Source organism: Panthera onca, chromosome C1 (assembly GCF_046562875.1).
Source record: "Panthera onca isolate mPanOnc1 chromosome C1, mPanOnc1 haplotype 2, whole genome shotgun sequence".
Taxonomy (NCBI): domain Eukaryota; kingdom Metazoa; phylum Chordata; class Mammalia; order Carnivora; family Felidae; genus Panthera; species Panthera onca.
This window is the reverse complement of record NC_138346.1, coordinates 32508071-32536014: the sequence shown is the minus strand read 5'-3', so window position 1 is coordinate 32536014 and position 27944 is coordinate 32508071. Positions and strand designations below refer to the sequence as shown.

Genomic DNA, 27944 nt, shown 5'->3' with positions numbered 1-27944 from the left:
GCATCTACCTCTTAAGAACCGTTACAAAATTGGTTTACTGCAATTCTACAATATTTGGACCTATCTAAAATGTTTACAGTTCCAATTATCTCCAGATTCACCATTCTTCACCAGGGGGCTTATATTTTAAGTGTCACATAATGACAAGACATCATTATGGACCTCCCAACCTTTTCTTCTCATGTAAAGGGATGACTTACTTGTCCTTTCTTTTCTAAATCTAATCCCTCCCCTTTTTCAAATCCCAGTACCATGTGCTTTCTTCTTGGACTCTGCTCCCTTGATTACATTCTCTACTGATTCCTTGTATCCTGCACTTAAACCGGGATCCTGTTTTAGAGGGGTGAATACCTAGCTCTTCTGACTTCTCCATTACATCTAGCTCTGCCCAACGAAGAAAAACAATATGTATTTTATTAGCAGCAAAATATATACTGTTTTAAAAGCCAATCTGTAAATCAAGAGTGATGTATTTTAAGACATCTGCCCCAACATGTGGTAAATTACATCTTAAAGTAACAGCAGTAAGAGCATGGGATGAAGCTTTAGAGAACATGTAATTTGGGGGTTTTCTAATATTTCCCAATAAAACTTTCCCAGATGAAATTTTTTAATTTAAATCCAAGTTAGTTAACATAGTGTAATAATGATTTCCGGAATAGAATTCAGTGATTCATCACTTACAAAAAACAGCCAGGGCCCATCCTAACAAGTGTCCTCCTTAACGTCCCTTGCCCATTTAGCCCATCCCCCCCCCCACACCCAAAACCCCTCCAGCAACCCTTAGTTTATTACCCGTATTTAAGAGTCTCTTATGGTTTGTCTCCCTCCATTTTTAGATTACTTTGCTTCCCTTCCTCTATGTTCAACTGTTTTGTTTCTTAAATTCCACATATGAGTGAAATCATGATATTTGTCTTTCTCTTACTGACTTATTTCACTTAGCATAATACACTAGTTCTATCCATGTTGTTGCAAATGGCAAGATTTCATTCTTTTCAATCGCTGAGTAATATTCCATTATATATATACCACATCTTCTTTATCCATTCATCAGTCGATGGACATTTGGGCTTTTTTCTTACTTTGACTATTGTTGATACTGCTGGTATAAACACTGGGGTTCATGTCTAGATGAAATCCTTTTTATTTTTTTCTTAAATGTTTATTTATATTTGAGAGAGAGACAGAGACTGTGTATGAGTGGAGAGGGGCAGAGAGAGTCAGAGACAGAATCAGAAGCAAGCTCCAGGCTCACAGCTGTCAGCGCAGAGCCTGACACAGAGGGGCAACTCACGAGCAGTGAGATCATGACCCGAGCCAGAGTCAGACCCTTAACCAACTGAGCCACCCAGGCACCCCTGAAATCATTTTCTTTTTTTAAATGTTTGTTTATTTTTGAGAGAGAGAGAAAAATAGAGTGTGAGTAGGGGAGGGGCAGAGAGAGGGAGACACAGAATGCAAAACAGGCTCCAGGCTCTGAGCTGTTAGCACAGAGACTGATGCGGGGCTTGAACTCACAAACTGTGAGATCATGACCTGAGCAGAAGTTGGACACTTAACCGACTGAGCCACCCAGGTGCCCCTCCAGATGAAATCTTTATACAGCATCTCAGATACGTAAAACTGACACAAGTGCTGCTAATACTATTCTATGTTCAAATATATTAATTTATTACCAACTCAAAGAGACAAGTTAAGGATTAAGTATGTTAGTTATAGTCTTATAACAATCTAAGCAAACCATTTATTACTGTAAAGTTTTGTTTTGATTTCACCCAGATAAGTAATTCCAAGTAGGTAGCAGCTTTTGTAGTCTCAGGATATGCTTCAGTTAAATTGAAAAAAAAATTTTTGTAAGTTTTTTTTTTCAAAATTGGTTTTGAATATGTTGTTACAGTTTTCAATTTGTTAAAAAAATTTTTTTTTACCATGCAACAAAACCTTTATTAACATTTTGAATAGCTATCTAAAAAAACATCAATTCAGCTTTAATGAAACTGGTAATATCTAAACCTAGAGTGGGGCAGATGGCTAGAACGCAGAGTAATGCCATCATTGGGTATATAAATTCAAGACTGAAGAATTAACAGCCACCCCTCAGATGGAGAACCAGGTGCAGGGTTGATCCTTTCTGGGTGCTGTAATCAGAGTGCGGCTATCTTCCAGCAGCTTTGCCTGCAAAAAGGTGAGCCTCTGCTGGTCAGGGCAGATCCCTTCTTTATCTTGGATCTTAGCTTTCACATTCTCAATGGTGTCACTGGGCTCCACCTCCAGAGTGACGGTCTTGCCAGTCAGGGTCTTCGCAAACATCTGCATACCACGCCTCAGATGCAGGGCAGGGTACAGGGTCGACCCTTTCAGGATATTGTAATCAAAAAGAGCTTGGCCATCTTCCAGATGCTTGCCTGCAATAATGAGCCTCTTTATCCTGGATCTTTTTCTATGGTGTCACTGGATTCCACTTCCAAGGCAATAGTCTTGCCGGTCAAAGTCTTAGTGAAGATTTGCATGTTGACCTGCTAGCGAATGCAAAGACACTAAATCCAATCACAGTGAGTCACCTCCACACCAACACACAAACACCCAAACACCCGACAATGCCAGCCACTTGTGAACTAAAATTTTTTGTGTATGTATGTGAGGGTTGCTGAGGTCTTTCAATGGAGAAAAAACAGTCCTTTCACCAAATGGTGCTGTAAACTGGATATACACATGTGAAAGGATGTGGTTGGACCCGTATCTAACACCACACATAAATATTAACTAAACATAAAAGCTTAAACTATAAAACTGTTAGAAAAAAACATATGGGAAAACCTTCATGGCATTGGATTTGGCAATGATTTCTTGGACATGACACCAAAAGCATCAGCACCAAAAGAAAAAAAAAGATAAAGTGGACTTCATTAAAATGAAAAACTTGTTTACATTAAAGGATACCATCAACAGAGTGAAAAGACAACCCATGGCAATGGGTTGTAAGTCATTGTAAATCATGGATCTGATGTGAAATTAATACCCAGAATATATAAGGAATTCCTAGAACTCAACAACAACAATAAAAACCCAATTTTTAAAAATGGGCAAAGGACTTGGATAGACATTTCTACAAAGATACACAAATGGTCAATAAGGACTTGAAAATATGCTCAATACCACTAATCATTAGAAAAATGTAAATCAAAACCACAATAAGATGCCACTTCACACTCATTAGGATGGCTATGATAAAACAAAACAAAACCCTGAAAACAGCAAGTGTTGCTGAAGATGTGGAGAAGCCAGAACCATTGTACGCTGCTAGCAGGAGTATAAAATGCTACAGCCACTGTGGAAAACAGCATGGAGGTTCCTCAAGAATCAAACATACAATTACCATAAGATCCTGCAATTCTACTTCAGGGTATATACCCAAGAGAACTGTGGTGTGTGTGTGTGTGTCTGTGTGCGTGTGTGCATACACACACTTAAAAAAAGAACGAAATTCCGATTCATGGTATACAATGAACTTTGAAGACATTATGTTAAGTGAAATAAGCCAAATACAAAAGAACAAATATTGTAGGATTCCATTTATATAAAGTACCTAGAGAAGTCAAATTCATAAAAACAGTAAGTAGAAAAGTAACTACCAGGGACTAGGGAGGTGGGGGGGAGGGGGTACAGAGTTATTATTTAATGAGTAATTTCAGTTTGGAATGATGAAAAAGTTCTGAAGATAGTGATAATGGTTGTACAACTTTGTGAATGTACTTAATACCACTGAAATGTACAATTAAAAATAGTTAAAATGGTAATTTTATGTTGTATATTTTACAATAAAAAATTTGTGTGTGTTATATATTTTATTATGGTGGCAGTATAAAAATGTAGTTAAGAAAACAAGCTTAAGAATTATGTTGAATGGTTTCACACCCAACTCTGTCATTTTATACTTCTGTAGTCTAAGCCTGTTTGCTCAGACTGTAACAGAACCTACTTCATAGAATTATGGCAAGAATTAAATAAATTTTATATGTAAAGCATTAAAAACAAGGCATGTCATTTAGTAGTCACTTTTTATCATTGTAGGTTTTAAATACATTTTTAATGAGATTTAAGTGAAACATCCGCAGAGCCCTTGAAGGTCCTCCTCAAAATTCCAGAGTTCAGTAAAACACACACTGAAAACCAGTGATCTAATCCAAATTTCTCATTTTACAGGTAAAGGAATTAAAATCCAAGATAAGAGGTTAGCCTAGGTCACATATCTTGTTTTGCTAATATTAATTATTCTAAAATAAGAGTTTGAGATTAACAATAATGTTGACATTCAAATACTTCAGAACCAAAGCAAAGCCATGAGATTCTATAGACTCTATGAATAGTGTGATACCATCCACCATGCTAATCTAAAAAATACAGTAATTATGTATGGGGTGAAAACCAAAAGGTAGCAAAACCAAAAGGAAAGTCATCTCAATTATTCTCAAAGACATGCTTAAAAACACTTCTTCAGAAAATAAACTGTTAAAACATTAGTGAAAACCAAATTATATTGACCAAGAGTATGAGGCACACCCAATATGTGCACACTACTCCACTCCTGTTAGCCACTTACTATATAATCTTAGTGAGACCTCTCAATCTGAAAAATCAGCTGCTTTTTCTACCAAATGGAGCTAATATGCACCACGAGGAAACATCTACAAATAATTCTTTATTAAATTCAAACAGAAGAGAGCAGCAGTCCAATTACACAAAATGTCTAATCCAAAAACTCATGTATTAAAGCTTTGTTGACATTTTTGTACTTTTTTGGATAGGGCTAGATCTGGTTTCTGGGAAATTCGCAACACAAAAAGCAAAATAACAGAGACAATCTTTGAAGGTCAGACTCAACAAGAGCGGAAAAGGCTTTTGAGCATCTCTATTTTGCCCTTCCCCCATTGGTCTTACTCAATTGGGCTCTCAAAGGATAGTGCCACCTCTGCTTGGAATGTCCTCCCCATCTACATCAGCTGAAATTCTACCCATTCTTAAAGGTTCCACTTAAATGCCACAGCTTCCATGAATTTTCCCCCCGTGCTCCCAATCTAGAATTAATCTCTCTCTCCTCTTTGCTCCCATATTTTGCAGCTCTACTTCAACATTTTATTATATAATGCATTGCATTACAATTATCTACCTTAACTTCTTCCCCCACCTTACCCTCAGGTAAATCTCAAGAGCAGTAGGCTAAGGAAGAAAGGAATCAACATTTGCTAACACCTCAGAGCCTTGCAAGGTGCTAGGCATTTGGCATACATTATCTCATTCAATCTCTTTGGCAACCACCTGGGGAGATAAACTGGTGATGTTATTCCCATTTTACTGATAGAAAAGTACTGCTGAGAGTTAACAGCTTTACCGTCACACTACTAGACAATTCCAGGTTTATGAAGCCTCTGGTTTCCCTGGCTTCAAAAAGCTCTTTCCATCAAGCTGTGCTGAAGGTCTTGTCCACTTTGTGTGTCTCTCACTCTAACAGACAAGAAGGTATTCCACAAAGATTCGCTGAATTTAATATTCCTCTGAACTCACTACCACCCTTTTAACAATCCGTTCACGCTCTATCCCTAGCCCATTACCTTTACGGTTCCTATACAGATTTTACATACACACAGGCAGCTCTCCAGATCTTCAAAAGAAATGCTGCAGACATATCAACCCTTATGGGGAGGTTAAGTGAAGAACCTTTCAGTTCTCCCAGATTTCCCCAACTGCTCTTCCCACAAAATAGAAGAAACCTCCCCCACACGAGACACATTTGATGCGATGCTTATACCCTTCCAAAAAGCTCTTATTTCATACTCAGCAACGTCTTCGTGCTTACAAGCAGTAAAGGCTTATGCGGTTCCCAGTTCACACTGTGGGGACACCCTAAGACACTGTCTGAATAAGAAAACCGCATCTTACAGACTCTTGAAATGAAGGCATCCTAATAGTATTACTCTGCCTCCCTCTCCTCCTTACCGTCCCCCGCCCCCCCCCCCCCCCAACGAACTGCAGTTTGGATTTCCGGCGGGAATGCACACGGACACAGCAACATGAGAGGGGGCTCAAAAGCAAGAGCGCAATTACTTAGCCTGCTTAATTAGAAACAAGACGCAGAAGGCGCCCCGCATTTCTGTATCTCTGCAATGAATTCATGTATGGAAGGTGGGGGCCACCGAAGCCCGAGGAATCCCAGACATGGAATCACTGGATTCTGCGGCGAGTCGGGGAAGAGTCCTTTCCTCCTCGCGGTCCCGGGCCACCAGCCCCCCGTACTGGGTCCAACCCCAACCGCACCCTCCAGGCGGTCCTGTATCTCATTGTCTCCCTCCGTCGCTGCCCCCAGGGGCGCAGGGGGCAGCCCAGGCCCCAACGACCCCCACCCACCCGCCGCCGCCGCCGCCGCCGCCGCCGCCGCCTAGCCGGGCGTGGTCCCACGAGCCCGGCCCAGCAGCGACCCCGCCCCAGGCTCGGCTGCCCGCACCGCGCCCGGACGGCTGGGCCGCGCCAGGCGCCGGGAAAATGGAGGCGGGAGCAGAGGCAGCGCCTCACAGCCCGCGCCCGGCCGGCTCCCTCCGCCCGCCCCGAGGGTGAGGCTAAACACTCACCGCGGCAGCTGCTCGATCCTCCAGCGGCCCTGGGCTGGCCAGCCGCCGCTCGCGCTGCTCGCGCTGCTCCCGCCGCCACCCCGCCGCCTCCTAAGGCGCGGCGCTCCTTCCCCGGAGACGCCGTGAGCGCCCGCAGCTCTCGCGCCGCGCGCACCGTGACTGACTGACTGACCGACCGGGCGGAGCGGGAGCGCGCAGCAGGCGGGGCGGCCGCAGCGCCCAGCGGTGGCCGATCCCAGTGGGGCCGCGTCCGGCCGAGGCGCAGAAGGCGGAGCTGAGGGCCGGGCAGCGGACGGGCGGACCGACTCACGCCCCGCCGCTAGCTGCCCCCGCCCGCCGCCAACCACTCACTTCCGGTGCAGGCGGCCGCGCCCGCCCCTCCCGGGCGTCCGCCCGCCGCCCCCGCCGCCCCCGCCGCCCGCGCCCCCCGCGCCCCCCGCCCGCGCCCCCTCGCCGGCCCTGCTCACCCTCCCTGCAGGCGCCGGACCGCACCCAGCCGGGGCTGTGCTCCGTGCTCCGCCTTTCCTCCGCGCGCGCCTGTGAACCGCCTCCAGGAACCAGTGAATCACAGAATGAATGAGCGAGGAAGGAAAATCCCGGTGCTGTCCCACCCCCTGCTCGCCTTTCGTTGGACGCAGGCCCAGTGGCCTAGGTCCCAGGGCCGTGAGACACACGGAAGCTTCGAGCAGATCTGTCAAAGGACCTGTATGCATGCACCTTTATGTCATCCACGTATCCAAACACCCCAGCAACGCATCAGATGTCTTAGGTGCTTAAAGGACCATGGTCGTAACAGTCTGTGAGGCATTTTTTTAGGAAAACCCATTTTGGCCGACAACTCTCTGTATTTTCATGCACTGTATTGAGAAGCTTTTAGAAATTGGACATTTCAATGATTTTTAGTTACTTTTCACCTTTGAAATGTGCTTATCTTGCATTCTGAAGTTTTGTCACCACCCCCCCCCCCCTTACTGAAATTGTTTAGGAATAAGGTGTTGGCATTTTTCTGGATTACCAAGCTCTAAATTCCTCAGATACTGCTCATTTTGATACAGGCTTGACTTACTCAGACTCAGGTTTAATCTTAAGTTTTTATATCTTTATTTTGACCTCCTAAAGTTCATCAAAGAGAGAAAAAAATAGAATTAAATTATTTTTGCCTGGCTACATGCAAAGTAAGTTTGTTGACAGCGTTAAAACAATTGACCAATTGGAAGGTGACCTGGAAATAGTTGTAGTGAGCATTCCTTTTTCATGCCTTCCCATCTGCTTGCTAAGTATGAGTATCTGCATCTTGAATTTTCACAGATGAAGGATTGACTATGCCATTTCTGACACCTGGGCTCCCTTTCTAAGAACCAGAGTGTTCATTTCTCTGTCTTGGGGCCATATCCTGGTTTGGTTAATTACATTCCATTTTTTTCATATATTCTTGAGGACTTTCACGTGGTTTCAGGCTTTTTGCACAATCTGTGCCAAACTGGTGCACAATCCGTTCAAACTGGTATTTAGAACCATACAATACAGTTACTAGTTGCATTTCACGCTTGAGATATTTGTACTTTAGAAACATAACTGCACTTTTGCATTTTAAGTTTGTAGGTGCTTTAATATTCTTCTGTAGAATAACGTAATCTTATAAATGAAGATGGTGCTGCTGACCAATTCCTTGCCTTCTGTTCCTTTCTGTAGAATTCATCATTTATTACCCCTAATTATAATTATTTTAGTAAGTTATGATCTTACCTAATGAATGTAATACAACAGTTTATTTTTATATCTTCCATAATACTAGCATAGTACCTTGTACAATAAATATTTTTAAATTAACAAGTGTAAACCTTTTGATAAGTGATAACTCATATGTATCTGTCTACAGCCATTCATCCCATTTCCCTTGTGGCCAGGTTTGTTGAGATTATGCACACCTGAGTGCCAGACCTAATAAATTTCTTTTGTCATCAAATGCTATTACCAGGCTGAGAGATACTATACAAGGAAGATATTCACTTCACTGAACTTTCTTTAAAAAATAGATCATTGAGTGCTTTTTAGATAGCTTTTTCCTCCCAGTGCTTAGGTTGGTCAAGGTTAAGAAAGAAAGATAGAAAGAAAGACAGAAAGAAAGAAAGAAAAAGAAAAAGAAAGAAACACACTTTCAGCCATTGAGAAAAGTAAGCAAGTTCTTAACATTTAAACCATAAAACCATTCATTTATTAAACAAGGGTTTATTGAGCTCTAACAAATGCAAGAAAGTCATGGCAGGATGGTTCTTGCCCTCAAAAAGCACACAGTCTAATGGGTAAAGGATGCAAGGAAGTCACTATCATAGAGTCCATTCCCAGCTCAGGAAAGCCTTCCAGTGGAGGGGATTCTTGAACTGAATGTTCAGTGACAGGGAGGAGCTAACTTGTTAAGGAAGAAACGAGCTGGCATTCCAGACAAAGGCAACAATGCCTGTGCAGGAATGGAGGCACCAAACAGCACAATGCTTTAGAGGCTCTGCAAGCAGTTCCATTTTGTCCAGACAAGCAGAGAGAAGGGTCAAAGAGGAGGAAGGAAAAGGTAGAAGGGCTTCTTTAAAACAGGGGAGGGGGAGGGGGCTCATGTGTTAAACCCAGGAGTTTGAACTTGATACTCCAGGAAATATAATAAATAATAAAATCTTTGGAGATTTTAAACCCCAGAACACCTGAGTGTGTGTTTTGGAGACCAGGGAGACCAGACTGGGGCAAGAGTAAATTAGAAGGTGATGGCAACAACCGGGACAAGATATGCTGCAGGTGAAGTGGGCAGGATGGACTAGATGGGAGAAATACTAAGGAGAGAGACTCCATAGGATTTGATGTGTAATTGGATGTGAGGGAGTGAAAGAGAAGGAGAGAGCTAGGATGATCCTCAGGGTTTTGGTTTGGAAGTCAGACTGGAATGTAGTAGCCATCTCTGTGAAGTAGAGACCCCGGAAGGAAGAGCAGGTTTCAGGGGACAGGCTGAATACCTATAGGAGAAAGACACCAGGTATATGGTACATCAAAGGATCTTAGTCTGTCATTTCCGAAAGCGTGTTGTTTGGAACTCGAGTTCCACACGATTTTAGGAGGTAGGATTCTAAAAACATAAAATTGTCCTTTAATCGAATAAGTGAAAAAATGTTAGGTTAAAATTTCGTGGGTTTTTAAACGAGAGTGGTTTTCAGGAGTTTTAATATGTTAATGTTCACTGTGAATTTTTTAAGAGATACATGTTACATGCAGCATTTCCCGAATGTATTCAACCTTGAACTGCTTTTTTCAGTGGAACATCTCATAAAACACGTGTTTCACACAACACACTTGGGGAAATGCTGACCTAAGCCAGATTTTTGGCTTAGAGTAGAGAAAACTGTAGCCCCAAGAGAAGTGACTTGCCTAAAGTTAAATAGCTATTATTAGAAGACATTGGACTAGAATCCACATCTTCTGACCCCACTCACATGCTCTTTCTGCTATAATTTCTAAAGCTATGATAATTTTTAATAATTACCACCTTATATAAGGTAAAAATGTTTGTACATTGGAAAAGTGGGACCAATTACTACCTTAGTATGATCTTTCTGATAATTTAGCAGGAGCCTCGTAAAATTAAATCGCCTAACTAAATAGGACATCCATCTAGTTGCCCTAGCCCTGAGGTATCTTTAAATAAAGAAACTTTCAGGAATGAATAGAAACATAAAAACTCTCCCCAGAAATTTTAGTGTTGATTTTTCCCCCTTCATCTTGAAGAAAGGACAGGTTCCAAAATGTGCTGAGACTATGAAAATCCACACCAGGTTTTGACTTCCTCTCTGGCACAATTCCCCTGCTTCTGAAGACACTAATAGCTAATGGATGGGAAGATTTTCATATCCTAAATTCATAGTCCTTTTCCCCAGAGGAGAAGTTTTAGTACTTCCTATTCTTAGAGAAAGGAGACAAATTATTTGTTCCCAAGAGACTTCTTGGGACAATAGGACTCGTTCTTTTTAAGAGTAGCTTTTATACACGTTACCTTTAAAATTAGTCACCACAGTCTTATGTTTTAGTAATTTAAACAACCTATTTCATTTCTAGATGCTATCTTCATTTTTAGTAGGCACACCAAGGACCATCCCATGTAGTGTAAATATGTTGAGTGAATGACTAATTATTTACTTAAAGAAATCTGTAGTCATAAGTGAAAAGAACACTACTTACTTATCAATTTATCAAAACTATTTCTTTAGTGTCTACCGTGTCTCCAGCTCTGTTGAATCACTTTAAGCAGTACTAGAGAAATACAAGAAGTAGTCTCTGATTTAAAAAAGTGATCTCACCCATTGTTGGAAAGGCCAGGGAAAAAAACACACAACTCATTCTCATATCCTGTATGTGGGAATGTAAATTGTTACAAACTTATTCTGGAGGGCAATTTAGCAATAGACATTAAAATACCTTAATCTGTTTATCTCTTTGACCAAGCAATTTCTCTTCTATGAATTTATTCCAAGGAGTAAGACCAAAACATTAGCTAGGATATTGTGACATGATGGTAAATATCATAAATTCCCTAAATGTCTAGCAATGAGGTTAAGAAAATGATGATTTTTAGAAGAATAGTTTTTGATATGAAGAGATATGCACAATATGTTGATTAATAAAAAATTACAAACATGGGTAATATGAATTCATGAAAAAAACATATTACATAGGAGAAATGTAGAAAATACCATAAGAAGACAAAAATGTTTATTGCTGAGTGGTATAAGATTACGGTACTTTATTTCTTTATCTTTTAATGAATTTGTATTCTTTAATTAGAAATTAAAATGAATGAACTAAGTTAATATTTATGAAGGTAAATAAATCTCTGAAACAAAATGTTGAGGAAAATAACACACAGAGCATAAAATATTTAACAGAAAATAAAGTTAATTTTAATATAAAAAGGCATCTCTGCATTCAAGAAACTGTTGGTGAGGCAAGAGCCAATGAACTAACCTGAGAACAACTAAAAACTCAGCTCTGATACAGATTGTGAATACAATAGGAGTTAAGAGAAGAGAGAAATTGGGGCACCTAGGGAGTTCAGTCAGTTAAGCTTCCGACTCTTGATGGGCTCAGGTCATGATCTCGCCTTTTGTGAGTCTGAGCACAGAGCCTGCTTGGGATTCTCTGTCTACTTCTTTCTCTGCCCTTGCCCTGCTCATTCTTTATCTCTCCAAAAAAATTAAGAGAAAAGAAAAGAAAAGAAGAGAAAAGAAAAGAAAAAGAAAAAGAAAAAGAGAAGAGAAATTGAACGGGACTGGAGCAGGTTAAGATGACTTCGTGAAAGAAGTGAGACGTAGCTGGCACTAGGAATCTGAATGCCAAGGGGAGAAACAGGGTCAGGGGTAGTAATATAAGGTGAGGCAAGAGCCTTGCACAGCCCATGCTAATGTTACCCCTCCCAGTTGAACATTAACAACTGTGGAACACTTGATCTTTGCCTATAACAGTATGTTTGTTTCTTTCTCACAAGTGGGATTTACATGTAATATGAATATGTAATAAGTAGAGTATTACATATTCTTTGTAATTTTTTAAAACGTTATATTAGATTTTTTTTTTTACACGTAGCCCTTCTACAGGAGGGGACATGTTATCTGCAAAATCTGTAGAACTGGACATTTCCAGATATTTATTTAGAACAAACAACAGCTATTATGCAAGAGTAGTTACCACAACCTGCACTCTGTCATCCACAATCAGACCACGTGGAAATTCAACCAATCAGAACGCAGCAATTCTCTGATTACGCACGTGTTACAGACTGCTACTTTTGAGCCAGCTTTCTAGTTCAATAACTAAATTACTAGCAGTAGTATTAGCTACACACGCTAACTGAAAGAGTGAGTGACTAGTGTTTAGTGCTTAATAATAAACTATAAAGGCTATGCCCATCTCAAAAATGTCTGCAACGGGAAAGAACAGGGCATAACGTGACTTTCCATCAAGTATCCCTTTAGTGTGGGTTATTGCCAGGTCTACAGTTGCCACTGTAAACGGGGAAAACATTCTAGAAGCAGGGAGGGGTGGTTAGGGCAGAAGAAGGATGCAGTTCAGTCCATGACAGCTGCCCAGTAAATATGTATTGAATTGAAGGGACTTATCTAAGGTGAGAAATCAAGGCTGAAGAAATAAATACACACATACCTTGTAGCCACAGAGACTGGCAACATAGTAATTGAAGACTGGGGTGGAGGTGGGGGCGAAGGACAAGAAACACACATGCACATATACATATACGTATATATTATATATAATACATGGTTTATTGATATGATCACACATGATATATTCAATTATAGTGCAAGATAGGTTTACTATGTTGTTCCTCATAAGCAAAGAATTCACTGTGCAAAATAGCAATGGACATAGTACATTAATGCAGTCTTTCCATTGACCCCTGCACATTCATTTATGATTCTTTGCTTCAGATGATTTGTGTCTCAGATTGCCTTTGAATAAATGTATATTTTGGGGCACCTGGGTGGCTCAGTCGATTAAGCCTCTGATTTTGGCTCAGGTCATGATCTCACGGCTTATGAGTTTGAGCCCTGCGTCAGGCTCTGTGCTGACAGCTCAGAGCCTGGAGCCTGCTTTGGATTCTGTGTCTCCCTCTCTCTCTGCTCCTCCCCCGCTTGCTCTCTCTCTCTCTCTCTCTCTCTCTCAAAAATAAGCATTAAAACAAAATTTTTAAATAGAAAAATGTATATCTTTAGCTTACCCTAGAAGAAGTAATCAAGAGTGTTCAATCTGTAAAAAAAAATAAAATATTATGTAGGTTTCCAGACTTAATGGTCAAAATGCATATATGCAGTATATAGACAAAATATGCATTTTGGAACAATTAGAAGTGTTATTTTACCGAAAACATTTTTAGATTCTTCTATTATATATTTATCACTTACCACTTTATTCCTTTGTAATTCCTCTAGGGGATTGATGATTGAGTTAAGAAAAGGCTCTCTCCCTTTGTTGCCTCATGGTCATATCTGCATGATTCTTTGAACTGCTTAGGGAAAAATCATTTGAAAAATATGTCATGGAAAAACAAGGTAAACAGATGACTGGCTGATCACTGATCACTAGAACTTTTGTTCAGTTATGTGCTTTGAAGCAAGGCTATGCCAAATAACATGACATCACCTAAGGTGCTATCACTGAGTCCCATCAGTCATGCTCTTCAAATGTCCCTAATTTTCCCTTCTTCATGGTCCACGCCACTGCTATACCTCTCAAGATCTTCAGTATCTCTAACTAGAGTTTTGCAAAAGTCTGCGGGCTTATCTCCCACTAGCCTCTCCCTTCTCCTGTTGATAATGCCCTGCAATAATATTCCTAACCAATCTCTGGTTCTACCAGGACCACTTTCACTGTGTCGTTTTTTCTGTTAAAAACAAGCCAAAAATACAGTCTTTTTATTTTGGAGAACTATACATCACAAAACATCAAGTAAAGTACAGGATGATCCTGATTTTGTTGAAAGCAAAAACTCCAAACCCACATATATATGCATACATACATATATACATACATAAATGACACGAGTTACAGTTATTATCTTACAGTGCTGGAGATCAGAAGTCCAAAATCAGTGTCAGCTGGCTAAAATTGAGGTGTTGACAGAGTTGCATTTCTTCTGGAAGCTCTGGGAAGAATCTGTTTCTTAGCTTCTAGAGGCTGCCTGTATTCCTTGGCTCATGGCCGCATTCTTCATTTACAAAGCCAGGAGCATAACATCTTCTAATCTCTCTTAGTGTCTGACTCTGTCCCTCCTGCCTCCCTCTTTTAAGCACCATTGTGATTAATTTGGTACCATCCAGATTATTCATAATAATCTTTCCATCTCAAAATCCTTAACTTTATTTATTTGTGCCATCTCTCTTTTTTTCTTGATGAGTCAGGCTAAAGGTTTATCAATTTTGTTTATCTTTTCAAAGAATCAGGTCCTGGTTTCCCTGGAATTTTCTATTTCATTTATTTCTCTATTTCATTTGTATCTACTCTAATATTAATTTTTTCCTTCTTTCTACTAGCTTTGGGCTTTGTATATTCTTCTTTTTCTAGCTCTTTTAGGTATAAGGTTAGATTGTTTGTTTCAAGACCTCTCATTACATCTGAAAAAATCTCTTTTGCTATGTAAAGTAACATATCCATAGGTTACAGGAATTAGAACATAGATATCTTTTGAGGGGAGGAGCATTATTCTGTCTACCACACCCAAACATTAGATACATAAAAATTTGCATGAAAAATTAAGAAGTTTGCTATCTCTAGATTAAGAACTTCAGGTGATTTTAATTTTTACTCCTTTGTGTTTGATCAATATTCCTATTTTCAAAATGCTCTTGCATTACTTGTTTATTCATATAATGACAACAATGAAAAAAGTAAATGTCATTATAGAGGACATCTGCTATTTTCTCTGCCCTGTCCTCTTCTCTTTTTCTGGAGACAGTATTTTTCTTTTGGATCTACTCCTAATCCAGCCTCCAACCTCAGCTGTGTGGTTCTAAGAACAGCTGGCAATCATGGTGCCTCTTTACTGGTTATGTAGCTGGATTCTCGCACAGAGTTGTGACACGGAGGCTTTTGTTTACAGGAAACAACTTTATTCCTGCCAGCACCGTTCAGTTGGGTCCATGCCCAAAGAACTGAACCCCAAAAGCCACCTGGCATAGTTTTTAATATATTTTTTTGCTTCTTTGTCTCCCATATATGGCAACACACAAATATGCAGTCTGATTAAGTGGTTTTATGTTACGAGGTCATGAGGGATGTTGTCACATATGCCTATAGCCTTGAGGTTTTTTCTTTTCTTAGGGAGGGGACCCTACCACGGTTATAGATGAGAACATGTGATCCACACTGGGGTGACCAGGGACATTCCCAGCATTTCTTTCTTTCTTTATTTTAACCAGAATTAGGGGAAAAAGTCTTCTTCTCTGATGGGGCACTCATGAAAAGGCAAACTAGAAAATGTTGGTGACCATGTTTTTTTTTTTCTTTTTTTAACGTATATTTATTTTTGAAAGAGAGTGAGGCTGAGCATGAGTGGGGGGGGGGGGGGGGTGCAGAGAGAGGGAGATACAATCTGAAGCAGGCTCCAGGCTCTGAGCTGCCAGCACAGAGCCCGACCCGGGGCTCAAACTCAGGAACCGCAAGATCATGACCTTAACTCGGGTGGGACACTTAACTGAGCCACCCAGGCACCCTGGTGATCATGGTTCTAATATCATTGAAAACATGAGAGCAAAGCAGAGATGAGGAAAACAGAGAGGGAGAATCCCAGTGGTATTTTGCATGCATGGTTGGAATTGTCTAATGAACTGCTCGCTATATTCCTCTCCTTCCCAAGGTTTGGATATATAAACCAATAGATTCCTCTTTCTGCCCAAACTGGCTCTTACTATAATTTGCAACAAAAGAGTCAGGTTAAAATAGTTAGATATGTTTTTAAGCCCATAGCTATTCCCTGTTGCTTATTATTTACTGTCTCAAATTAGCTCCCCTGACTGGCTTCAAAGCTATTTACCACCCCCTCCTTCTCTGCCCCCACTTCTCAACATTGTTGCACTCTGGCTGGCCTTCTCATCTTTCTTCACTCACTTTACCGCCTTTGCTTTTGTGGCTTTGCTCTTGTTCCAGTCTGGACTCTTTTCTCCTCCCCGCCCCCCCCCCCCCCCCCCCACCCTTGCATCCAAATCCTGACCAACCTTCCTGGCCACCTCTAGGACACTCCAGGAAATATCCACCAAATCAGCCACAGAAATATCTCTTCTCCATATATTTATAATACATATCATGCACTCAATACCTATGTCCACTTTTCATGATAAACCCCATGAGGACGAAAACCATACCATGTTTTAAAAATTGCCCTCATAGAACTCATTGCTCATGTTGATTGAATTACTTGTTAAGTCAAAGCTCAGAAATATTAAGGTGTAGTTCTTTTTGGATGAAAGCATAGGCCATTGTGAATATTTATAAGTTAGAAATAGTCTGGTCCACTGAAGACAGTTTCATGATACTAAATTGTCATCCTTATATTAGCATGCTTTCTCATTATTTCCACAGAAATAATTTAAGAATGGGAAGTAAGACCTAATGGGAAAAGATTAAGAAACCAGAATCAGTTAGCCATGAGGGAAAAAAATGGAAGTGAACCTAACAATAATGTTAACATTTGTGAAAATTTGCTATACAGAAGATAGGGCTCTTCTTCCTAGGAACTGAGATTGAGTCAGGGAATCAACATACAATCACACGATGAAACATAGGTGTGCCTAGATAAATTTATCACCATAAGAGTATCAAACAATTAAATGATTCTGAACTTTGTATTATGTAGTTCTATGGTAGTTCTGAAAAAAAAAATTGGGAGGAGTAGGGAGAATGGCTTAATGGTGATTTTATCTAAAGGTAAGAAGTTGAATAAAATGACCACAAAAAATTTTTACTAACTGTAAGGATATATTTTATAAAAATTTAGTATTATACAGAGGAGGGAAAAAATTTGAATTACATTTAAATGTTATAGCTATGTATGCAGATGCGTTTGTTGTTTTCTCCACAAAAGGAGAATGTCTTGTTCTAAATACATGCAGGAATAAGTTAAAAACTTTGCCTGATCTATTCATCTGCTTTCTTCCAAGGAAAAACTTAATTATGTTCAGATATAACCCAATTTCTGGCTTTGAAATTATTTCTGCCTTTTTTGCTTCAAGTATAAAGGTAAATTTTAAATCCAAATCAGGTATGAAAACCATTTAACTGTATTCTCTACCTAGACAATGACACCCTTCTCACAATAATTCTAACAGCACAAAACAGCTCAATTCTATGTAGTACTGTCCATCAGGACCAGTAGAGTACCAATGATATATCTATTACCAGCCTAAAAAGTGGTCTCAGGGGAGGGGGGAATGAGTAGGTGGAGCACAGGGCATCTTTAGGGCAGTAAAACTATTCTGTATGATACTATAATGGTGGATAGGTGTCGTTATACATTTGTCAAAACCCATGGGATGTTTACAAAGAGTGGTCCCTAATGGAAACCATGGACTTTAGTTAACAATAATGTATCACTATTGCCTCATCAGTTGTAAAACATACTGCACTAATACAAGATATTAGTAATAGGAAGACTTGGGAGGGGAACAAGGCATGGAAGGTGGTATGGGGAAATGTATGAGAATTCTGTAGATTCCACTCAAATTCTCTGTAAACCTAAAACTACTCTAAAAAAATAGCCTAATTTTTAAAAAGTGGATTCCAAGTACCTGAATGAGCCCTTAATTAGGGAAAGAAAGTAAGCATAAAATAGCTATCTTTTGTTAAGAATATCACATATAGCCAATATATATCTGTAATAAATTGTCTGCCCAATCTTTTAAACACCCAGGAAAATCCTGTTGCTGTAATGATCAGAGTCTCATTGAAAATAAATTAAATTTGAAGCCATGAACATTCGTGTGTGTGTGTGTGTGTGTGGTTCTGCTTATTCACTATGAACCAAAATTAGGGAGAATACCTGATTGTTGTCCCTGTGAAACCAGAAGCACTTGTGACAAAATTTTCTCTTTCCTTTTCTACCCCCCCAATAATGCAGTATTTCAGCCCTAATTTCAGAGAGTCAGGGGAGGAAACCATGTCGGTATCAATGCTGGTCCATCGTGGGTCTAAAGTAGTTAATATGTTCATTTGCTGTTCTTGTCATTACACTGTATTTTTAAAATTAAATTAAATTAAATTAAATTAAATTAAATTTTATTTTGTTTTATTTTATTTTATTTTATAAGATTTATTTATTTATTTTGAGAGAGAGAGAGAGAGAGAGAGAGCGAGCTGGACAGGGGCAGAGAGAGAGGGGGAGAGAGAATCCCAAGCAGGCTCTCACTGTCAGTGCAGAGCCCACTGTGGGGCTGGAACTCACAAACCATGAGATCATGATCTGAGCTGAAGTCAGATGCTTAGCCGACTGAGCACCCAAGCACCCCAAACTAGTTTTTTTAAAGATTTTATTTTTAAGTAATCTCTACACACAACGTGGGGCTTGAACTCACAACCCTAAGATCAAGAGTCACAATCCACCAACTGAGCCAGCCAAGTGCCCCTACACTGTATTGTAAAACTTGAACAAATAATGAGGATAGCAGTCCTCTAGAAAGAATGATTCCTTTCAAAACCCTTGCCCTTATGGACTTTACAGATCAGTGCAGAATCTGGACATTATTATTAAAGGCAAGTAAAAGGATCCTATGGGAACACACCATGGGGCATATGCTTAGGGAATGAGTGGTGTCTGTGAGCCCAGGGAATGAAGGGCAGAGAGGAATTAACTGATTGAATGAAGGAATGGGGAGGTTTGAGCAATGAAATAGGACCATATATCCAAATGCACACTGGTCCACTAAATGCTTCGTATATATTTGAAGATCACATTCTCAAATGAACACATCTAGTTCTTACCTGTCGTTCACCACTGTTTCTAAAGAATATCAGTTGTCAGTAAAAGGGACTACTACCCTTTTTCAATAAGGAAAAGAGGTATGTTTTCCGTTTTATGCTTTTTTTAAGCATTTGTGTTCAGTTGTTCTGGCTATGAATCTTAATCCTCAACTGCTAATTTGCAAAAAACACCACTTTTCTTTGTTTTCTTGAATTAATTTTGACCCACAATCTCCCCTCCCACAATGTAGGCAAGAAATTCAAGCTCAGTTGTTCCTGGCACTCCCCTGCCCTGTTGCTCCCCATCCTTTGCCAAGCAAGTACGAGGCTTCACATAGCCTCTAAGCACTGGGGAGGTCCCTTCTGTCATCCACTTACTCTGCATTCCGTGGAGGTGCCCACTGACATAGTTCTCAGAGTCTCTCAGATCCATGACTCTTGTGGCTTTCATTCAACCGTCGGGTACAGGCATCTTTGATGAGCTAGAAATATTTGGCCCCTTCTTCAGGCTACTACCAGGGAAGAGACGGCAGGAAAGGAAGGGTGCACAGAAGTGTCTAATTTTCCTCAAGGCACAACCTTTTTTCCCTTACATGCATACTCAGTTCTCTTTTCCCCTTCAGGGAATCTAGCATAGATTTCTGAAGGGGGAAGAGGTGGGCAGTTTTGGCATTTGGAAATAAAACCAAGTAGGGAAGTATCTTGTAGGCAACTTCTGCTTTCTTCCCTGTGACATATTTAATACTCCCCCGAGGCAAAGAAGCATGTGGCCTACTACCTTCCTGAATTTAGGATGAGAAAGAGAAAAATATACAAGGAAGCCATAAATAGATGTCTCAAAATCCTCATCCTCCCACACTGTCAGATAGCCCAAGCTTGCTTCGCTGAATGAGAATCTTCTGCCTGAAGTCTTAATGCGAAAGGGTCAACTACTAATAAGCTACATGGTATCTGCCCTGTTCTACAAATTCAGTTGAAATTCTGATGAGAAAGAAAAGTCTAAGATCAGAGATATGAGGAAAACGGGTGTATGGAATTCTTTCCTTGGTTGATATTTATTAATACAAGATTAATTCCAGTATGTAAAATGTTCAAAGCATGAACACCTATAATATGGATCAGTTGATAAAGTTGAAAAATTTCAGTAGGGACTTTGTCCTTTGAGAGCCTGATTCTCGCAGTTTGTGGAGTATGTGACTCTTAATCTTGGGATTTTGAGTTTGAGCCCCACATTGGGTGTAGAGATTACTTAAAAATAAAATTTAAAAAAAAATATTGATGAGAATGTAATTTAGATAGTTAACAATTTATACTGTAAGAAGAATCCCCAGGTGATTTTTGGCAAATCCTCTCACATGTATTTATGTTTAACTCATTCATTGATTTTTTTTCCTCCTAAAATAATTTGGTAAAGAGTGAGGCAAGTCACTACCAGTAGTTTCTTCTATGATATATATTGGCAACGTCTGTAATAACTTATGCTGTGTAATTACTATTTTTCTTTTTTAGAAATGTAGAAATTAACAGAGGGAAACATAGGAGTTTCCATTTTGTCTGGAGATTTCCTATGCTCTGCTCCTCTGCTCCAGTTTTGGAGACACTTATGCACGTGATAGCAATGCTAAGTAAAAGTTATAATTAGAATATCATGGTAACGTAGGATGAGATACATCTTTGCAGTGCTTTGCTGTTACCACAACAAATAATGGGAAACCACAAGGGCCTTTTATGCATTTTTCTATTGAGGGAATGTCCATGTAGAATATTTGTCAAAACTGTGAAAGATTTTTTTTTCCTAAATGTTTTTACTATATTTCCTATTTACATTATAAGCTTCTATTTGTATGACAAAAACTTTCTTTCTCTTAATTATTATCCAAAGGGAACATGACCTTTAATTAAGTATCAGTGTTTGTTTGAACTGTTCCTCAATTAGATCATATTTCCTTAAACTTATTCTAGAGGAGAAGATATGTACATCTGCCACTGATTATCCATGTCTATATATCATGGTTCACAGAATCAGGGACATTAAAGCTGCATGCATGGAAGGCCAACAAAAAAAGTTACTAGCTCTCAGTGTAATATGAGGATGTGTGTCTGATTCTTTCCTTAAGGCTCCAGAAAGGGAGAAAAATCTTTTTCCTCCAGCATTCTCTAAGCAGCATAGCGATTGAAAAACAAATCATCTACATGTAAATTTTTTATCACATAGAAATGTGTACTCCTACAGTTTCATATAGAACAAAGGATTATCACAGAACATTCCTTCTGGATGTTTGGCTTGTCTAAACTTCCATTCGAATCTGTGTTTATCGGGTAGACCTGGACATTCATTCCTTGAGAAAAACTTTTGTTAGGGCTTGCCATGTGTCAGGTACATTCCTAGAAACATAAGATCAAAGGCAATCTAGGACTGAAAAGCTGAATTGTCTCCAAGGATCAGTATTGGAGCTCAGCCCTCCTGAATAGCTTGACTTGAGGGGTGGAGATGGGGGGCTCACAGTACCTGACCAAGCTCTGGACATAGAGTGGGTGCTTTGAGGTCAGCCAAGGCGATGGGAAGCTGTCCAGTCAATCTCCTGAGAGTAATAGCCACGAATCATGTCAGAGCAATGAGTAGAACCCCAGGCAGGGGTTAGCAGTAGGGAGGCCTGGAAGCTGGTAGCACTACCCTTGTTATAGATCTGGGATTTGCAGGTTCTGGTTCCCAGGAGGACAAGAACAAGGTGGATCCTAAGGCTAGAATAACTGGAGTGGCAACATACTCTTGCTTGTTACCCAAGAGCCTCTCCACTTCCCTCCCTGGCAGTTGGGGGTAGCCATTCACTTGCATTCAATTGCATCCAATTCTAATGCAAGACATATGAAAGGATGTCTGTTGGGAGTAAGGGGAAAGTTTTGGGGAAATATTTTGCTTTCCTGAGAAATAGGAATAAGCATTATTGGCAAGAACCTTTTCTTTTTGTTTTCCAGCCTTGAAGGTAAGCATGCTGCATGCTGCATCAGTTCATAGTGATCAAAGACAATGCTAAGGATGGTGGAGAAAAGAGAATAAGGTTAGCTAGGTCTTTGACACTGTGCAGCCACAATCCTAGCTCTGGATGCCACACCTCCAGGCTTCTGGTAATTAAAAAACAAAACAAAACAAAACAAAACAAAACAAAACAAACCGCACCTGTTTGGTTAAGCCACCTTTGGGAATTCTGTTGCCTACAGTCAAATACATTCTTAATTGAAATAGAAACCAAGATAGAAACTCCATGGAAAATAAGGGATAGAGGTGAGGATTTAGCTATTGAGATAGGAGTAAGAGATGGGAGATAGGTTATAGGGAACTAGGTCAAAACTCAGTGATTTACAACAAGAGAATGTATTCAGACAGAGCATAACTAGCAGAAAGCTAGTTTTCAGGCTTCTTATCCTCTGTGCGCAGAAACAGGATTGGACTCAGAACCTATGAGAGGACAATGGGTGTAGTTTAGGGCATGGAGAATTTGGGGGGACAGAGAAGACAGAGAAGTATCAAAGTTTTGTCTTTCATCATCAAATTCTTCTTAAAATTTCATCCTATTGTTTAAAAGCATCAAAATAATGTCCCTCATCATATACACCAAAGAAGCAAACACAATTTTTCTGGAGTTCTTGGAAAGTCACATGTTCCCCCCCGCCATTAATAAGTTGGTTACAGTGTCTATTAAAGACAAATTGATCTAAATTACAGAAACGAGAGTCAAGAGATCTTATAGGACTAACACCTATGTAGACTTTTCTCAGTCTGAAAAAGTATAACAATAATATAAATGTAGTGTTTTATTAGCAAATAAAGCATCACATTTAAAGATGGCTAAAACCTTTATTAATGAAAGGTAGAGGAGCACCTGGGTGGCACAGCCGGTTAAGCATCTAACTCCTGATTTTGGCTCAGATCATGATTTCACAGTATATGAGTTCGAGCCCTGTGTGGGGATCAGCGCTGCCGGCATGGAGCCTGCTTGGGGTTCTCTCTCTTCTCTCTGCCTTTCTCCCCCTCTCTCTCACACTCTCAAAAATAAATAAATATAAACTTCTTTAAAAAGTAGGAGCAATATAGAAGGTGTAAGATGTAGGAAAATAAGTTTTGTCATCTGAATGTATAATTAAATTCTATCTCGAATTAAAGAAAACATTCTGGGAATCCATGATGGAGTCTTGGGAAAAGAAGGGAAGAAGTAAGTTTAAGGTTAAGAGGTGAGGACATAGCTGTGCTGGAGAGAGTAGGAAGTTCTAGGAGACAGAAGGGCCTTGAAGACAGACTGGGCTCCACCCAGGATATTAGTGGTGAAAGGAGATTCTTGCTCCTCTGATCCTATTATCCTCTGGGAATAGAATTCTGGGAGCCAGAGTCTAACATCCTTTCCCAGGAGAGGAGAAAGCCATTTATTTAAGTGGGAAGAAAGTAGTCATTGCTGACATTTTCCTATCCTTTTATTGGTGGGCAAGAAAGTGGCTAGGAAATTGTACCAGACACAGTTTTGCAGGTGAGAACAGAGCGGTAGCATCTAAGGTAAGGCCAGGCATGGGGTGATGTAGCATGAAGCGGGTTACCTAAGGTCAGGCCAGGTGTGGGTTACCCGAGGTCAGGCTAGTGATAGCTTTAGAATTTAACTGTGGGTTGGGGCAGATGTCTTTTCCCTAGACTTTCAGTATTCCAAGTATCAAAGTTTCAGGCCTACCCAAATAAAGCTCTGGTCTGCTGGGTTACACAGCACTTCATCCAGAAAGAGTTTGATCCACTGAATATGTCCTAGGGTGTGAATTGTCTCTAACAAAGTATGAGGTTCTACTGAGGTCTCAATTCTAGAAAGCCTGACCTCATTATTGACTTTGCACCCATGCAGGGCCCTTTTCCCTTTCAAAAGTTCTTACTCTTCAATTTCAGACTTGATTCCTCCAACCGTGTCTCCAATAGCCCACTGACCACATGGTTGACTTTTCTGAGAAATCTGATCAGGAACTTGAATAACCAGGGAGGTCCCAGCTTCTGACCTGATTTGAAGCTGCATAGATGTGAACCTCTTTCTCAGGGAGATTGAGTAAGTTGGTTTAGGAACCTTGTCCCCCACCTATCAAGGGAATTCTTCTCAGTTGAAAACTGCTGTTTCTTCAAGGCCAGGGAGAAGGATTCAGCCCAATGGGGACTCTGACACACTTAAAATATGGGGAAAAAATGAATTCTTCATTCAGAGGGGGCATAGGTGATTCCAGGGTCTCCCTGACCCAACAAAGACCTCTTTACCCACTTGATTATGCTTGGCATTCCTTTCCTTGACAAATCCTTTTATGGACAATTAGAATATAAGACAAGTGCTTAGTTGAAGAGATACATTGACTGAAACTCATTCATACCAAGGTAATAAACCAGTTAATCAGTAAGCTTAAGTGACTGATTTGGGGGAAGCTACTGGGTCCTTGAAGTGGGTGATGAGGTGGAGAGAAGCCTCCATTGAGCAGCAAGACTCAAATGAGTCTTTTCTAAGAAGAGGGAGACGAGGACTCTAAAGGAAAATGTCATTTATTCCACTCAAGAATATTGCTTTTGAATTACACAATGCACACTTCTAGTTTTATAGAAGGATTTGCATGTGGGGAGGAGGATTTAAAATGTCCAACTTCACTACAAAGCAGTCTAATTCTAGACAAGGTAGTTTCAGGTTTCCATAGTAAGCTACTATTTATTATTAGTTACCATTTCTATTAATTAGAATAATAATGATAATACAAATGTACATACGACCACAGGTTACTTATACAGAAATACTGAGAATGTGTGAATTCACATGATTCACCCAAATTGTTGGTTCAATCCATTTTTCAAATAGGAAGAAGTTGAAATCCTATTATCCCTCCTTATATTTGTGATATCCTGTCTCCATTTACTTATATTTCTTTTTTTTAATGTTTATTTATTTTTGAGAGAGAGAGAGACAGAGAGAGAGAAACAGAGTGTGAGCTGGGAAGAGGCAGAGAGAGAGAGGGAGACACAGAATCCGAAGCAGGCTCCAGGCTCTGAGCTGTCAGCACTGAGCCCAATGTGGGGCTCAAACTCATGAACTGTGAGATCATGACATGAGCCGAAGTTGGATGCTTAACCAACTGAGCCACCCAGGCGCCCCTTTTTGCTTTTACTTCTTAGGAACTCACCTCTAATGTCAACTCAGGGCTTTTACTTTCCATTTCAATCCCTGAATAAATGATTTTCTAAATATTGCTTACAGTATTTATTTTATCAGGAAATTATTGCATTATGAATCTGCATTGTGAATTTGATGTGCAAGCCAAAAGCAGAAGTTTGAATAAGTGAGTGTTCCATATGAATTAAGTTGGAATTTGGCTGACATTATTTTTCTTACTGTACATTCAATATATGCTGTAGGCATCGTATAAAATAATAAGTTTTTATAGCCAGGAGGAAGTGTTGGAGGCCATTTTTGTCAGTGTTGAATATTTTATTTTATTTTAATTAAGGTTTTAATTTCAATTCCAGTATAGTAACATGCAGTGTTATATTAGTTGCAGGTGTACAATATAGTGATTCAGCAATTCTATACATTACTCGGTGCTCGTTATGATAAGTGTACTCTAATCCCCTTCACCTGTTTCACCCATCCCTCCACCCACCTCCCCTCTGGTAAACACCAGTTTTCTCTCTGTAGTTAAGAGTCTGTTTCTTGCTTTTCTCTCTCCGTTTTGTTTCCTTTGCTCATTTGTCTTGTTTCTTAAATTCCACACGAGTGAAATCGTATGGTATTTATCGTCCTCTGACTGACTTATTTCACTTAACATTATACTCTCCAGTTCCATCCATGTTGTTGTCAACGTTGAATATTCCTTTAAAGTCTCAATAAGAATTCTGTGGTTCTTGGATCATTTTAAATCACATTTAAAAGTCAGATATATGGAAATTAAGGATGTGACAAAGTAAAAAGGAAAAATTATGAGAAAAGAGAATCCTAAAATAATTGTATAGTATTTTTGCAATTAAAGCACTTTCAGAGTACTGAAGAGAATAACAATTTGATTTTGTGAGAGGTCTGAAATTAAGATTAAACATGTTTCAAAAACTCTTTTCAAGTGCTGTAGCAGAGATGTCCAGTTGTACTGACAAAATCTGTTCCAGAGCTGTTGTTGGACATAGCCACTGAGCCAGGCTCTGGATTTCCCAGTCTCCCTTGCACCTAAGTGTGGCCATGTGATAGTTTTGGCCAATGGAATGCGAGCAGGAATGACTTTTGTCACTTCTAGGCCAAGGCTTAAGAAGCAGGCATAACTTTCTACTGCAATCTCCTCTTCTGTTTCCTCTTTATCCTCCTCCATCCAGCTGGAGGCACATGACGGTGGGGGCCTGATGGAGGTGGGGCCACAAATAAATTGAACCTTGATTCCCAAGTCACCATCTGGAAGAAAGCTGCCTGCCAACCAGAAGTACTACACGAGCAAGAAGTAGGCTTCAAAGTGTGTAACAGCTATAAGGCAACAGAAATTTATTTGTACAGCAACTAGTGTTTCTCCAGCAATGTAAATACCCTTATTACTGTCACTTACTGGAAATTTCCAATAAGAGATTCTGCTGGGCTTACTTTAATGAATAGATGAGATTCACTTGCAATTAACAGATCATTTGGACATAGATTTTTTTTTTTAACTGTGGTAAAAAAGCACATAACATGAATTTAACCACTGAGAAAAATTTAAGTGTACCTTGTAGTATTGTTAACTATATATACACATCATTGTACATCAAATCTCTAGAACTTTTTTGCTTTGTATGACTGAAACTTTATACCCATTGTACAACATCTGGACACATTTTTAAAGTCTTTAATAACTGCTTATGTTCTTCAGGAGGTAAACTGTTTTCTTGAAGTTTTAATTTCAATACAAGCTAAATATAACATTTAACATTGCATAGCTCTTGCTATGTGCCAGGCAATGTTTTGTTTTTTAATTTTTTAAAAATGTTTATTTATTTCTGAGACAGAGAGAGGCAGAGCATGAGTGGGGGAGGGGCAGCAAGAGAGGGAGGCACAGAATCTGAAACAGGCTCCAGGCTCCGAGCTGTCAGCACAGACCCCGACGCCGGGCTCGAACTCACAAACCATGAGATCATGACCTGAGCCGAAGTCGGTCGCTCAACCGACTGAGCCACCCAGGCGCCCCTGCCAGGCACTGTTTTAAGTGCCTTTTATATATCATCTCAATCTGACCCCCAAAAATATACCAGACCTCTATTGCTGGAAAAATAAAACTGTTTTGAGGGGCAAAACTCCCCCCTTTTAAAAAGTTTATTTGTTTGTTTAAATAAATAAACTTAAAATGAGAGAGAGAGAAACAGAGAGAGAGTGCACACTGGTGTTAGCAGGAAGGGGCAGAGAGAGAGAGAGAGAGAGGGAGAGAAAGAATCCCAAGCGGGCTTCATGCTGTGCTGCTCCATTCCATGAACCCGTGAGATCATGACCTGAGGTGAAATCAAGAGTCAGACACTTGACGACGGAACCACCTAGGTGCCCCAAAATACTCCACCCCTTTTTTAAAAACTTAAAAAAAAATGTTTATTTTTGAGAGAGAGACAGGGTGCAAGTAGGGGAGGGGCAGAGAGAGAAGGAGACACAGAATCTGAAGCAGGTTTCAGGCTCTGAGGTGTCAGCACAGAGCCTGACACGGATCTCAAACCTATGAACCATGAGATCATGACTTGAAATGAAGTTGGACGCCTAACCGACTGAGCCACCCAGGTGCCCCAAAAAACTCCCTTTTAATATCAAACCTAGGACTGATTATTAC

General features: G+C 39.9%; 1 protein-coding gene and 1 pseudogene across 9 annotated transcripts in view; both read right to left on the bottom strand.

Annotated features, from left to right (window-relative positions):
* The window catches only part of RAPH1 (Ras association (RalGDS/AF-6) and pleckstrin homology domains 1), a 155401-nt gene extending 148203 nt beyond the window's left edge, over positions 1-7198 (bottom strand). For 3 of the 9 annotated variants that reach the window (XM_078450963.2, XM_078450965.2, XM_078450966.2), the window contains exon 1: positions 6627-7030. The gene's annotated coding sequence lies outside the window, so the exon portion shown is untranslated. Of the gene's footprint in view, positions 1-6626; positions 7031-7093 lie in introns of those variants that run through there. The other 6 variants (XM_078450970.2, XM_078450969.2, XM_078450968.2 and 3 more) reach the window with 4 other exon arrangements.
* On the bottom strand, positions 1936-3684 carry LOC144617131 (polyubiquitin-like; annotated as a pseudogene).
* Positions 7199-27944: the final 20746 nt, after the last annotated feature.